This window comes from Malus domestica, chromosome 15 (genome assembly GCF_042453785.1).
Source record: "Malus domestica chromosome 15, GDT2T_hap1".
In the NCBI taxonomy this organism is placed as follows: domain Eukaryota; kingdom Viridiplantae; phylum Streptophyta; class Magnoliopsida; order Rosales; family Rosaceae; genus Malus; species Malus domestica.
In genome coordinates, this window is record NC_091675.1 from 36,973,176 (window position 1) to 36,989,650 (window position 16,475).

A 16,475-nucleotide genomic window follows, 5' to 3' on the forward strand; every position below is an offset into this window, starting at 1 on the left:
CGAAGTCTTCAGGTAAATGTGGTTATGCTTTACATGTGAACAGTGATAATACTTGATCATAGACTCCAGTGCTACGGACCATATGAATTATGACCCCTCTGATCTAGCATGTGACACCAACTCAGTATGACGTAATATCACCAATGTTGTTTGTATCATACTTGACCAATCCTGAAACTACCAAGCACCGGTCAACATCATACCTTCAAGAACCCACTGAGGGGTTCATGCCGAGGCACCTTTGCCGAAACACAAGAGTTTCCTTCCAACCAGGAGGTCAATTATAGCATGATACATGTCAACGTCAGAATAAAGCTCACAGAGTCCCACATCAACCGCAGACAAAAGCTGGAGACTCTCCTCAACTATAAAAGAAGACCATTCTCCTACAGTTAATCCCTAATGTCATTATTGTACTTAAACTAGTCATTAGAACTCATTAATGATGATTATGCTTGAACCTATGTATTTGTGTGAACCCTTCACTATTAATGAGAACTCCTCTACATCGTGCACGTAGCCAAACTTAGGGTGAACCACGTACATCTTGCATTTGCTTCTCTATCTCTATCTCTTTACATACTATCCTCACTAGGTGACTGGAGCAACCGAGCGAAGGTCACAAACTTGAAACTTTACGTTGTTCCAAAGTTTTCATTGATTTTGTGCGTCAACATTTGGCGCCGTCTGTGGGAAGAGACACTTATTCCTATTCTCTCTCCAACTTTGTCAAGCTGGTTTCCATTGTTTGTACACTCTTATTCAATCAGGCATCCTTCTCTAACAAGGGGAGCGAAGAAAGCCACAACACACAGAACGACACTCCCCTTGTGCCTAGTGTGAGGTAGCGAAGGAATGAATGAAATAAGTTTGCTCTCCAAGCTAAAGTCGAAGAGCTGGAGGCTCAGAACAACAAGATAGCAATGAAGAATGAAATCCTCTAGGAGCAGCATGATAAGCTCTTCAAAATGCTCCATGCGGCTAGGCATACTCAATCACACGAGCCCATTGCCTCTATGGACGTCAACCATCACCTGGGTACCCCCCAACCTGGGGGCTTACCGGTCTTCAACATGGATATTCCTAATGAGGAGCGAGCTACTCATCAATGTGTTGATCAACGTGAGACTTCTCTCAACCTAGCTGTTTTGACTCGAAGTAGGAGGAGTGGAGGGAGACGCCTCCTTGCAAAAGGAGTGGAAAGATTGAAAACTGTTTATTGCGACTATCGAGACTTCTTGAGACAGGGTCGAGAAAACCCCATCCACATAAGCTCAATGATCAAAGACCCAAAGGTCATCAAAGGGCTCAGTCCTCTACCACAACGTAGGCCAACCCCCAATCCAGGAAAGGAACGACAAGCCTTTGAAGGACAAAAAGGTGTAGGAGACTTGGGGGACTTTCAATAGACACGTCCTAGAAACGAGTACGGTGAATCCAGGGAAAGGCCACATGCCTTTGACCAAACTTCCATACTTCCAAAAAATGTGAGAAACTTTCGAAGAGAAGTTCTAATGGTGCCTAACATCACTCATGACCTCCTTATCTTGCAACTTATCAAAGAAGTGAACAAGCTGAAGGCTGAGTGTCAGGCTAAAATACTTGACTGGAATCAGCCAAGGCCAGACTCTCTAACAAGAAGGATCATTTGCACCCCTCTACAAGGAAAAACTAAACAAAAGCTTGGGTTACAATCATATACTGGGAAGGAAGATCCAATTGAGCATATCCACTTCTTCGAATTTACCATGGCATACGAAAGACACAATGATAAGGAACGATGTCTCATATTCCCCTCAACTCTATCTGGTGGAGCTTTCAATTGGTATTGTCGTCTTCAACCTAAAACTGTGGATTCTTTCGCTGAGCTAAAAAGACTCTTCGTGGCTCAACACATCTTCCAAGTTGATCGCTTACACTCCGTTGATGAGTTATACACCATTCGTCAGAAATCAGACGAGTCATTGCATGAATATGTCGGTCGCTTTAGCCACAAGTGTTGGAAGTATGCCCACAAAGCCACTCATTTGATGTAATAGCTTTTGGAATACTTATTGTATTAAACTTTTATATGTTTAATGAAAGGCAAAGCTTATTGTTAATCACTATTTATTGTATCATGTGCTTAAGCAATAAGGGAATCCAAGGGATGTATTTGATCTAAGAGACAAGTGATTTAAGTAAGTTAGATTATCGAGACCTTTCTCTTATGTTCATTCCTAAAACGTTCCTAGCCATATGATTGCCAATTGGGCATTGACAATTGATCGGATCATATTTATATATATTTTTACTTCGAATTCACTCGTCTTTTCTTAGTTAGTTCCTTATATTTTTGAGCTATTTACGTTATTTTTGTGTTTATAGGATTTGTTATGCAAAGAAAATAAAAATAGAACAAGTGAAATTTTATGTAATAAATTCGTCAAAAGCAAATTTAAATTACAATATTGCCAACCCATTGTGACGCTAAATGATAAACCAATATTTAAACTATATATTTCATCCTTTTATATTTCTTTTCTTGTCTTGTCTAATTTAGTTAAAGCTTTAAGTATTTATGATACTTTTAATTTATTGTGTTTGTAGGAGAAGAAAGTGGAAAGCACTGAGAAATTAAATAGAAGAAGTGGAGAGACAGCGTGAGCAATAGAGAAAAGCAGAAAACGTGAAAGGGATCCAAGAGGGAGAGCTGCTTTGCAGCTGGACGCGGAGAAGGAATCCAAGGAGTCAAAAGCAAGAGCACGCGGGGACAGATGGGAAAAAGCTGCCTTGGCAGCGTGTGAGAGAGGAAAGAAAGCCGGGATGTCAGCGAGAGAATAAAAGGAAGAAGATAAAAGATAAGCGGGGAAAGTCAGTAGGGGGGTCTTGGAGCGGGAGAAGGGAGCTGCCCTTTGGGCAGCTCGCAGGAACATGCAGGGCGTGACACGGGGTTATGGTGTGGAGTCAGAAACAATAGAAGGGAGAGAACCGAGAGCTTGAGGAGAGAGCTGCCTCGTGGCAGCTGTAGAAAAAACAGCGTGAGGAGGACAGGAGAGAAACGGAAAAGGGGGAGCTGCCCTTTGGGCAGCTTGAAAGGAAATACGCAGCACTTGCTGCTGTGCAGAGAAGGAGGGCAGGTCAGGAGAGGGGAGAGAGGGAATAGGTGGAAGGCAGAGGGCTGCCCTTTGGGCAGCGTGAAGCTGCGGAGAGAAAACGAGGGGTGAGAAGGGAGTGACGGACGCAAGGCAGTGTGAACTGAAGAGAAGGACTGACAGCAGCGGGCAGGTGGAAGGCTGACGGGGCAAGTGAGGCGCGGGAGGTCAGGAAGAAGGAGAGGACGTGCAGGAGAGAGGAGAGACACGGGCAGGGCAGTACAGTGCAGGGAGACCAGCAGACGCATGTGAGGAGGGACTGATAGAGCACGTACTGACGACGCAGTGAAGCTGCACAGCAACAGATCACCTTCTTTCGGTTTAATCTTTCCAAACTTCTATTTTATTTCTGTTTTAATAATGTGTAATTAAATTTATTTTGGCTAGAGGTTAATTCGAAACCATGAATATATTTGTAATATGAATTGATTACCTTCGGTTGTGATTTCATAAGTTGGTGTGAGAATTACTTGACACACAAATTAAACCCTCTTTTTGACAATTGTAGTATAGATGTAAGTAGGGTATCGTTCTAGGCCGGGGATTAGGAGGGATTGCTAATCTATTCTAAATTAATTTAAAAAATATTAAATAAGACTCAAGGACACAAAATTAGGCTAAAAACTCTAATAACTCGAAACACACTTAAAATGACTCGAAATAATGAAAACAATTAAATTAAACACTAGGAACTGAAATGGACGGAAATTAAATTAAAATACTAACAATAAAGAAAACTAACTAAATAATATAATTTAATAATGGATGGGTGTTTGGTTTTTATGAAAAGTAAATTAAACTTAATTAAATTACAGAATTGACAAAAACATAAAATTAAGGTAAAATGATAAATGACGGACTAGCTAGAGGGTTCTTCTCCACACATGACACATATGCAACCTAAATTGATTTTCAGTTGTTCTTTCAATAAATTGTAAATCTCAACGCCCCAAATTAACCGTGAATTGCACTAATTAACCATCAGTTTTTCCACAAGTTATTGGGTTGGATGATTGCATACGACAACCCAAAACATTCCCTACAAGTTCCCTACATGAATTGCATAATAGAGATACAAGCAAGAATAATTAAGTTCTATGAAAAACATAAGCATTGACGAGACACTCGTTACTATGATTTGCATGAAACTTATACCAAGAATTTACTTAACGTGATTGTGACTAGCAACCTTTACTACTTGTGAATATAAGTTCATAACGATTAGGTGAAATTCACTTATATTCTAGCATCAAATTCATGCATGTAAATTAAGCGTGCACTCTCAACCAACATACACAAATCAGTTTTTATACGAACGGATAAGTAAATTGAATTCACAACTTATGAAATCACAACTGAAGGTAATCAATTCATATTACAAATATAATCATGGCTTTGAATTAACCTCTAGCCAACATAAATTTAATTACACATTATTAAAAACAGAAATAAAATAGGAGTTTGGAAAGATTAAACCGAGAGAAATGAAGTGAAGCCTCTAATTTTCTTCTCACTGTGCCCGTCAGTCTCCCTTCTCCCCGTGTCTATCTCCTCTCTGACCTGTCCTGCGCAAAGCAGCCTTGCTGCCTTTCACGCTGCTTCTGTTTCTGTCAGTTCTCTCTTTCTCTCCCCCCAGCTGCAAAGGCAGCTTTCTTTTATTCCTTTTTTTTATTCTATTTTTCTGTTTTTCTTTCTTTCTCTCACGCTGCCAAAGGCAGCTTCCTGTGCTCACCCTGTCCCTTGCGTCTCTGCGAGCTGCCCAAAGGCAGCTCCCCCCCCCCGCCTTCTCTCCCTTTCACGTTTTTTTTTATATCTCCCGCGCCAGTTCTCTCTCTACATAGCTGCCAACGCAGCCATTCCTTTCTCTTCCTTCTTTTACGCTGTCTCCTTCCACTTCTTCTTTATTCTATTATTTTCTTCCATTCTTCACACTCCCCGTGCTTTTCCTTTCCAGCTACCAATCCCTTTAACCTGTCTTTTAATTTTTATTCCATCCCCGAGGCTCATGCATCACTTCTTCTTATTTTCTGCCATTCATTCCGTCCATTAGCTTCACCAACCCTATTCCATTCACTCCACTTTCCTTTCTTTATGTTTCTTTTATTTATTTTTCTCTATCAGTCCATTATTTCTGTGAAAACAATACTAACACAAAATTAATTATACATTAACACAAAGTATAGTAAATTGCTATAATTTTAATATAAAAACATCACAAAAACTCTAGAAATGGATGGTATAAATGCATGAAATATATGAGTGATCATAAGTTGTGATTTCAATTTACTTATCCGTTCGTATAAAAACTGATTTGTGTATGTTGGTTGAGAGTGCACGCTTAATTTACATGCATGAATTTGATGCTAGAATATAAGTGAATTTCACCTAATCGTTATGAACTTATTTTCACAAGTAGTAAAGGTTGCTAGTCACAATCACGTTAAGTAAATTCTTGGCAAGAGTATCATGCTTTTCATAGTTACGAATGCCTCGTCAATGCTTATAGTTTTCACAAAGTTTAATGATCTTTGATTGTATCTCTATTGTGCTTTTCACGTAGGGGACTTTTGAAGAATGTTTTGAATTGTTGTATGCGTTTTCCCGTCCAATTCAATAACTTAAGGAAAACTTGAAGATTAAAAAAGTGCTGTTCACGGTTAATCTGAAGTGTTGAGATTCACAACTTATTGAAAGAACAACTGAAAATCAATTTAGGTTGCATATGTGTCATGTGTAGAGAAGAACCCTCTAGCTAATCCATCACTTATCCTTTCACCTTAATTTCATGTTTTTGTCAATTCTGTAATTTATTTAAGTTTAATTTACTTCTAGTCAAAACCAAACACCCTTCCATTATTAAATTATATTATTTAGTTAGTTTTCTTTATTGTTAGTCTTTTAATTTAATTTCCGTCCATTTCAATTCCTAGTGTTTAATTTAATTGTTTTCATTATTTTGAGTCATTTTAAGTGTGTTTCGAGTTATTAGAGTTTTTAGCCTAGTTTTGTGTCCTTGAGTCTTATTTAATATTTTTAAATTAATTTAGAATAGATTAGCAATCCCTCCTAATCCCCGGCCTAGAACGATACCCTACTTACATACTTTACTACATTTGATAAAAAGAGGGTTTAATTTTGTGTGTTAACTTATTTTTCACATCAACAATCCACTAAGGTTAGTATGTGTTATGTCGACTCAAGAGTGCGTATGACTAGTCTCAAGTCATTTGGTGTTGGACACTAAGACAAACACATAGGTGCTCGAAAGAGTAATCGAGTACACTGAATCACGATCAAAAGAGAGTTCGAACATACATGTCATGTAAGAACTCGATAGTTGCAATATGCAAAGTAGTCATTTGACCTGAGGCATCATAGATGTCTAATGGTTAGGTCATTGACCTTTGATCATGTCAAAGGCATTCCATTGGAGTGTCCACGGCATTGTTGGGGTCAAGCTATCTAGTCATGTAGGCATATGAATGCACAACAAGGGATCTCTAACCTTCCATGGTGGAAGGAGAATACTCTAAGATGTGATTAGAGAGTCTTTGGCCAAAGCATATGAATATGACTTGGGAAGTTTGTTCCAAATCTTATTCAAAAGAATCATATGGAGATGTATCACATTGGATAGTAGACATGAAACAAACTATCACTTAAACAATGTGATTAAGAGTATTGTATTAGAGAAGGACCGTATTGCATTGTAGTTGTAACTGGATAGGTTCTCCAACCAATTCTACTTAGCTTGGGTAACCATGACATGTTGCTAGGTGTCACTCATGGTTTGTGGAAGCCCTGATGATTAGCAAACACTAATTTTAAGGGAGAATTGAAATGTGGTTTCAATTCACAATCGATCGTTAAGAGTAACAATCGCCCACTACCTCGATAAATGGAACCTAATGGATCGTACACCGAGTAAGGATGAAAGTGAAGAAATTAAATGAAATGGATATGCAATTAAATGGTTTAATTGAAGAATGGTCAAGATTAATTAATTAGTTAATTAATTTTACGAAAGGTTCATATTGGGCTTTTAAGTTGGTTTTGGGTTTCGGGGCCCAAAAGTGTTTTGGTCCACAAGGCCCATTATGTTTAAGTTGTATGACAACTAAAACAAAATGGGCAATAAGCCCAATCACAACAAATAGGCCGGCCATGGTGAGGAGAGGGTGAAGGTTTGCTTAATTGCAAGTTTGCCACTCACCTAAGAAAAATGTTATAAAAGCAACTTTATAGCTATTTTTCTCATTAGGGTTTTTCTTGTAGAAAAGAGGTGAAACCTATTCTCTCTTTTTAAACAAGGAGGCCGGCCACTTAGAGGAGATTTTATCTAGCAATCTTTTCTTTTCTAAGTCATCCATTTCATCTTCACACCTCACCCTTGGTGTGGAGACTTAGAGACACCAAACCTTTGGTGTTTTGAAGATCCTTTCCTCACATCCTCAAGGACCAAAGGAGCACAAAAGGAGAAGGAAATCACAAGCAAGATCCAAGGAGCTTGGAGGTGACTTGAAGGCCCTCCACTTGGGTGAATCCCTTGTGTAAACAAGGATGAGCTTCAAGGGTAAAGAATCTTTAAATTCTTCATTCTCTTTAATGTTGTTAAAGAGTCTTTTGGTTCACCATTCACTAGGCTTTGAAAGTCATGGGTTTTATGAATTGTTTTTGAATGCATGCCTACTTTAATGTGTTAATAGTTTGCATATGTATTCAAATGTTCTTACTTGTTCTTAGCTAGGACAACATTTTTCCTTCAACAAGTACTCTCGTTGTGTTGAGGCAGATGATAAAACAGCACTTAGGGCATTTACAACATTTAAATCACAAATCATGAAAATCACAAAACCCAAAAGGATTCACCATAAACTAGGCCTAGGCTCTGATACCACTTGAAGGAAAAATTTTGTCCTAGCTAAGAACAAGTAAGAACATTTGAATACATATGCAAACTATTAACACTTTAAAGTAGGCATGCATTAAAAAACAATTCATAAAACCCATGACTTTCAAAGCCTAGTATATGGTGAACCAATAAACTCTTTAACAACATTAAAGAGAAGTAAAGATTTAGAGTTTCTTTACCCTTGAAGCTCATCCTTGTTTACACAAGGGATTCACCCAAGTGGAGGGCCTTCAAGTCACCTCCTAGCTCCTTGGATATTGCTTGTGATTTCCTTCTCCTTTTGTGCTCCTTTGGACTTTGTGGATGTAAGGAAAGGATCTCCAAAACACCAAAAGTTTGGTGTCTCTAAGTCTCCACACCAAGGGTTAAGTGTGAAGATGAAATGGATGACTTAGGGAAGAAGAGATTGCTAGATTAATCTCCCTAAGTGGCCGGCCTCTTTGTAGAGAGAAAGAGAGAAAATGTTTCACCTCTTTGCCTCAAAGAAAACCCTAATTAGAAAATAGCTATAAAGTTGCTTTTATAACACTTTTCTTTGGTGAATGGCAAACTTGCAATTAAGCAAACTTTCACCATCTCCTCACCATGGCCGGCCTATATGTTGTGATTGGGCTTATTGCCCATTTTGTTTTAGTTGTCATACAACTTAAACATAATGGGCCTTATGGACCAAAACACTTTTGGGCCCCGAAACCCAAAACCAACTTAAAAGCCCAATACGAACCTTTCGTAAAATTAATTAACTAATTAATTAATCTTGACCATTCTTCAATTAAACTATTTAATTGCATATCCATTTCATTTAATTTCTTCACTATCACCCTTACTCGGTGTACGATCCATTAGGTTCCAATTAGCGAGGTAGTGGGCGATTGTTACTCTTAACGATCGATTATGAATTGAAACCACATTTCAATTCTCCCTTTTATGATTAGTGTTTCCTAATCATTAGGGCTTCCACAAACCATGAGTGACACCTAGCAGTATGTCATGGTTACCCAAGCTAAGTAGAATTGGTTGGAAAACCTATCCAGTTACAACTACAATGCAATACGGTCCTTCTCCAATACAATACTCTTAATCACATTGTTTTAGTGATAGTTTGTTTCATGTCTACTATCCAATGTGATACATATCTATATGATTCCCTTGAATATGATTTGGAACAAACTTCCTAAGTCATATTCATATGCTTTGGCCAAAGACTTTAGAATCATATCTTAGAGTATACTCCTTCCACCATGGAAGGTTAGAGATCCCTTGTTGTGCATTCATATGCCTACATGACTAGATAACTTGACCCCAACAATGCCGTGGACACTCCGAGGGAATGTCGTTGACATGATCAAAGATCAAGGACCTAACCATTAGACATCTATGATGCCTCAGATCAAAGGACTACTGTGCATATTGCAACTTTCGAGTTCTTACATGACATGTATGTTCGAACTCTCTTTTGATCGTTGTTCAGTGTACTCGGTTACTCTTTCGAGCACCTATGTGTTTGTCTTAGTGTCCAACACCAAATGACTTGAGACTAGTCATATTCACGCTTAAGTCGACATAACACATACTAACCTTAGCGGATTGTCAATACCTAATTGGCAATCCTATGGCTAGGAACGTTTTAGGAATGAACATAAGAGAATGGTCTCGATAATCTAACTCACTTAGATCACTTGTCTCTTAAATCAAATACATCCCTTGGATTCCCTTATTACTTAAACACATGATACAATAAACAGTGATTAACAATAAGCTTTGCCCTTCATTAAACATATAAAAGTTTAATACATTAAGTATTCCAAAAAGCTATTACATCAAATGAGTGGCTTTGTGGGCATACTTCCAACATTTGACATGGCATTTAAAGTCGTAACTCCATGTAAAACAAATTTCTGGGAAAACGCAAAGCATATATACGTATATATAGAAATCAAAAGCCCATTCATTGGTATGTAGTTGGATCGTAACCCCCGAGTCTCGCCTGGCTACGCTCATCCTTCGGAAACGTCTCACCTATATGTGAAACCACTATTTTAACGTTAATTTTAAGTACATAACCAAAATTGTGTAATAACTTCTCATACATTGCTCAATTGAGGTGTTTGAATATACCATCGTGGTCTACTCAACACCACGAGCATCCTCATATTTTTAGAATAATTTTTTGATGACCCACGTGCCCTCACGCACCGGCCAAGGCACAGCCACACGCGACGGCCATGCGCAGACACGTGCCTGGCACACTGACGCCATTAGGGAATATTCTGTAAATAGAAGCATATACTGTTAACTTTACCTGACGCCGTTAGTATATTCCATCAAAGTTGACAGAATATTCCCCTTCCTTCTCCGATGTTCGTCGAATTCCAGCGCCGATCGCTGCTGTGTCGTCGGAAACTGGAAAAATTGTAAAACTTCAATATCTTCTTCATTTTTCAACCAAATTCCATAAATTTTACATGGATTTGAAGCCTTGAACGAGTAGAACATGTTCTTACCTTTAGAGGTCCTAAAACCGACGAGAAGTTGTCAGAAAATTCCTCGAAATTTCGGCTAAACCTAGAAACCCACAATTGAGCTTATTTCGACGTCCAAACTTAACCAAAATTAGTCTAAAACACTAAAGGAGTTGTATTAATACCTTTCTAAGTCTAAAAAACAAGTAAAACCTCGACGATCACATCGGGGAAACAGGGTACTCCGTTGGAGCTTCTAAGTTCTCGGGTTCCCGTGAACTGTTCTTCGTCCCAAAAGTGTCACTAGACTCGTGGAGTCACAAGGAAGATGATGGTGACCTCCAATCACTCGATCCATGGGTGTTTGATGGTGTTTGAAGGCTGGAGGAATCGAATCGTACGAACGGAAGGAATTTTCGAGAGAGAGAGAGAGAGAAAGAAAGAAAGAACAAGGTTGCACGTGTGTGTGTGTGTGTAGTTTACGGGGTTGGCCACCTAAAACAACCTCAAGCCCTGATTGGGCTACCAAACCCAAGATCCATGCAATTGGATCAAACTAAAAGAACCAACCCAATTTCCCTTACTTCATCATAACATTTTCTCTACATACCCGACTTGGCCCTAACTTGCATCCACGCTCTCATAACGTCGAATACAACTTAATCACGTCAATGGAAAAATAATTGAAGATTATATACATACATTCACGTCACAAGACCCATGAGGGCAAAATAATTATTTTCATGCACTCGAGGATAAAATATATTTTAATTCGGGACGGTTCGTCACATATAGTCACTAACAAAGTCTTATTACAAGCCAACAAGGGCTTTAGTGCATGGTATACAAAGATCAAGCTCTTCAACCCTCTTGCATCTACTCCAGACATTTCCCCTCTATAACAATGCAAACACTACAACTCAAAGAAAGCTTCGCACACTCTTGATCAAGACTGTGCGAAGCAAAATCAATTTATATGGTTCTTCCGAACCTTCAACTACTACAATATGTGGTTTGCCTCGCACACTCTTACTCAAGAGAGTGGAAGCAAAATCCGAAATTAACTAATTAATAATTATCGAAATAATTATTAATTATTTAATTAATTGTTAATTAATAATTAACTACTTATTAATTATTAATTAAGCAATTATTATTAATTATGACATGTGGTGAAGGCCAACAAAGCTTCAACACATAGAATGCAACTACAACATGTAAAAGCTTCACACACTCTTGATCAAGATAGAGTGAAGCAAAATCAATTTATGGTGCACAACAAAAGCTACAACAAATAAGATGCAACCACAAAATGTAAAAGATTCACACTCTTGATCAAGATAGTGTGAAGCAAAATCAATTTATGTTGCCCAACAAAAGCTTCAACCAAAAAGCTTCACCGACAAAGCTTCACCGACAAAGCTTTACCTACAAAGCTTCAACCAAAAAACTTCACCTGCGAAGCTTCAACCTAAAAGCTTCACCTACAAAGCTTCAACATATAAGCTTCACCTACAAAGCTTCAACATAAAAGCTTCACTTATAAAGCTTCACCTACAAAGCTTCAACATACAAGCTTCACCTACAAAGCTAAGCTTCAACATAAAAGCTTCACCTACAAAGCTTCAACATACAAGCTTCACCTACAAAGCTTCACTTACAAAGCTTCACCTACAAAGCTTCAACATATAAGCTTCAACCTAAAAAGCTTCAACCAAAAAGCTGTTGGTATATGGTCTAGCCCACGATGAATGTTCTAGATTATTCTAGTAAGCAAGTGAGGTGGCTGGAGCATGCTAGACAATTCTAGCAAGTTATTAAGTTGGTGGAAGAAGCTAGAAAGTACTAGGTTCCTTGGTTGCAAATGGAAAGATCTAGAAGCTACAATTTTGTAGAATATACTAGAAAGTAGAAACTAGTTCTAGTTTGTAGAAGGAACTAGAAACTAGTAGAGTGCCTAGTCCTTACCTATAAATATGGGTGTGATGTTGTAGTGATGTAACCAATCAAGAAAGTAGTGAGTAGCAAAGGATCAAGTCCAAAGCTAGAGTTCCACTCCAAGAGTGAGAGTGAGAGTGAGAGTGAGAGTGTTCCACTACATATTGTGTGAGTGAAGTTTAGAGTGATAGAAAGTGTGTGTTATACTTTCTTGTATCCATTAAGCCTTGTCTTTGGCTTGGTAAGACTATTCTTGTTGTACTCATTTTTTTTCATATAGTGAAGATTGATCCTTGTTTGGTGGACGTATGCATAAATTGCCGAACCACATAAATTCTTGGTGTCCATTTTCTACTTTACTTTGTGCATTCTCTATCTTGTAATACCGACATTCCTAACAAGTGGTATCAGAGACTGGTTGGCTCATACTACGAGATGGAAGGAAGTGTCACTATGATCAAACTCACCAACTCCAACTGGGTAACATGGAAGCCAAAGATAGAGAACATTCTCTATTGCAATGATCTGCATGAGCCAATTGAAGAAGTTGCCGCTACGCCCAAGAGCATGTCCGATGTCAAGTGGAAGAAGATGAATTGCAAGGCAATAGGTACAATTAGACAATGGGTGGATGATTGTGTTTTTCACTATGTGTTTAATGAAACCAATGCCCACGAGTTTTGGATGAAGCTTGAGTCCTTGTTCGAGAAGAAGAACCCAACCAAGAAAGCCTTCTTGATCAAAGAGCTCATCAAGGTGAAGTACAAGGATGGTTTAAGTGTAGCAGAGCACTTGAACAATTTCCAGAATATCATCAACCAGTTGGCTACTATGAACATGACGATTGAGGACGAGCTGCAAGCACTCTTGTTACTTAGATCCTTGCCAGATAGTTGGGAGACCTTTGTGGTGAGTGTAAGGAACTTTGCTCCTAAGGGTGTTCTTACTCTTGATAATGTTAAAAATAACATGCTTAATGAAAAAACAAGGAGAAAGACTTCTGGCACAGATAGCAGCCAAGTACTTGTCATAGAGAATCGCAGAAGAGGTAAGAGTAGAGGGCCTAGAGGTCATGGTATGAGTCCTAGCCGATCCAAGTCAAGGTTCAGGGGTGCATGCCACCATTGTGGCAAAGAAGGCCATATGAAGAAAAATTGTCGAGTTTGGAGGAGAGAGCAAAGGGAAGGAAACAATAAGAAGAAAGATGATAATGGCAACACCACCACTGTCATATGTGGTGATGTACTAGAAATATTGTCTGTTGGTGAATGTCTGCATATGGGTGATTCTGACAGAGACATTAAATGGATCTTTGACAATGGAGCTTCCTTCCATGCTACATCCAAACGGGAGTTCTTTAGTACATACAAAGAAGGTGACTTTGGCATAGTGAAGATGGGGAATGAAAGATATTCCAAAATTTTTGGAATTGGTGATATTTGCCTAAGAACTAATCTCGGCTGCCAGTTGATGTTGAAAGATATGAGACATATTCCTAATATACGTCTCAATCTGATATCCGTTGGCACCCTTGATCGACAAGGTTATTATCACCATATTGGCGAAAGAAAACTGAAGCTTACTAAAGGCTTAATGGTGGTAGTAAGAGCACAACTTTGTTGTACGTTGTACCGGTCAAATGCCAAGGTTTCGAAAGGTGAGTTGAATGATGTGGATGACTCATCTCTAGACTTATGGCATAAGAGGCTAGGCCACATGAGTGAGAAAGGCCTATAAGTTCTGGCAAATAAGTCTTACATTCCATTTGCCAAAGGTACGTCGTTAAACTCTTATGAGCACTGTTATTCGGAAAACAAAGAAGAGTTAGTTTTTCTGTTCCATCTACAAAGAAAGGAAATTTGTTAGATCTTGTTTATTCAGATGTGTGTGGTCCCATGGAAGTTGAGTCACTTGGAAGAAATAAATATTTTGTTACTTATATTGATGATGCTTCATGAAGGGTCTAGGTGTTTTTGTTGAAATCCAATGACCAGGTGTTTCAAACATTCCAGGAGTTCCATGCCATGGTGGAGAGGGAAACTGGGAAACCTTTCAAGTGCATTCGTAGCAACAATGGCGGTGAGTACACATCTCACCAGTTTAGAGAGTATTGTGTGAAACATGGCATACATCATGAGAAGGTAGTTCTTGGAACTCCACAATATAACTATGTTACTGAAAGAATGAATCGAACCATCATGGAGAAAGTTAGGTGTATGCTGAGGACTGCAAAGTTATCTAAGCAATTATAGGGTAAAGCTGTAAGGACAACCTACTATTTGATCAACCGATCTCCATCAGTACCATTAGGTCTTGATGTTCTAGAGAGAGTATGGACCAGTAATGATGTGTCTTACTCTCATCTGAAGGTGTTTGGTTGCAAAGCTTTTGTGCATGTGCCCAAAGAGCAGAGATCGAAGTTAGACTACAAATCTACACCGTGCATCTTTCTTGGTTATGTCGATGAAGATTTTGGTTACAGATTATGGGACCCATACCAGAAGAAGTTTATCAGAAGTAGAAATGTAATCTTTTATGAAGATCAAACAATTGGGGATTCAGATAAAGAGGCACAACCAGATGGTGCAGTAAGAGGAGTTGATCCATTAGCTTCAGATGAAGAAAGTCACGGTGACATCCTTGAAGCAACTGCTAATGAAGTGCCTGCATAACCAGATAATGCTGATCAGGGGGAGCCTGATCAAGATAAGCCAGACCATGAAATTGCTGATCAGAGGGAGCCTGAAGAGTAGATTCAAGAAGAACCCAATCAAGGGGAGCCTCCAACCCCGCAAGAGAATGAAGACCATGTCAGAAGATCCAGCAGAAGTCGAAGACCGTCTACCAAGTATTCTTCATCATGATGACTAATTATGGAGAGCCTGAAACTTATGAGGAGGCCAGAGCTCATAACGACTGTAACACCCCGGCCCCGAATAATATATTTCGGATAATAATTTTGATGGTAGGCCCACTTTAAACTTCATAACCAGTTTAATTTAAAACTAAACTCAAATGAATTAATATAATTTCTCCAAAAAAAACATAAAATCTCAATAATACAAACCCGTAACTTTTAATAATTTCTGGAAACAAAACTTTAAAAGTTCTAGATTAAATTCTTCATAACCATAAATCAATTTATTTTCGATTTTCTCCACATTTCATAATTATGAATATATATAATCCATTTATTTAAATTTTCAAGGTATTACATTCACCTCCCGTTAAAATAAATCTCGTCCCTGAGATTTCAATCATCAAGTTACAAGCAAGAACTAGCACTATTTCCACCATCTCCACTATGGTGAATAAGATTATAACCTTTGTCCACGATCTTATTCAAATTAGAAAAAAATCAATGAAGAATTTATCGTGATCGCACCCATTTTCTCAGTTTTCCAACCACCTTCTTTGATAAGTAAAAATACCATAACTTCTAGCCACATACCTTAACAGAATAAATATCGTAAATTCTAGCTGTAATTCATCAGTGGCTAAGTAAATATCACAATATCAAGCCAAACCACTAAAATTGACAAATCAGTTAGCAAAAATTTCAACCAAAATCATTGGAATTCCAACCATCATTACTCGCTACCATATTAAAATAAAGATCCGAAATTTTCATTACCTTGAAATGAAACCAAGGCTTGAAATTAACATGTATCAACCAACCAAAACACGGGTTGAACTTAAGTATATGTTCATCTTTTGCATTTGAACTTAGGGCATCCGGGATTTCACACACATGGCACTCGTTTTGTTATTAACCATCTGTGCAAATAATATGAAATATTTCTCTAACCAAAATCCAAACAATGCACATGTAGGCACAATCATATTGATTAGAGCCATTGCACTTCTTTCCACATTCAAGTTTAAACCTTCATTTCCGCAATGCATAGTTGATTAAAATGTCAAATGTCAAACCATGACTATCATGACTAACAAAATATCAGAATTTTTTGTCATAATTCGTTAATGGCAAACCAACAAATCAAATTTGAATTTATAACTTTCTCTTCC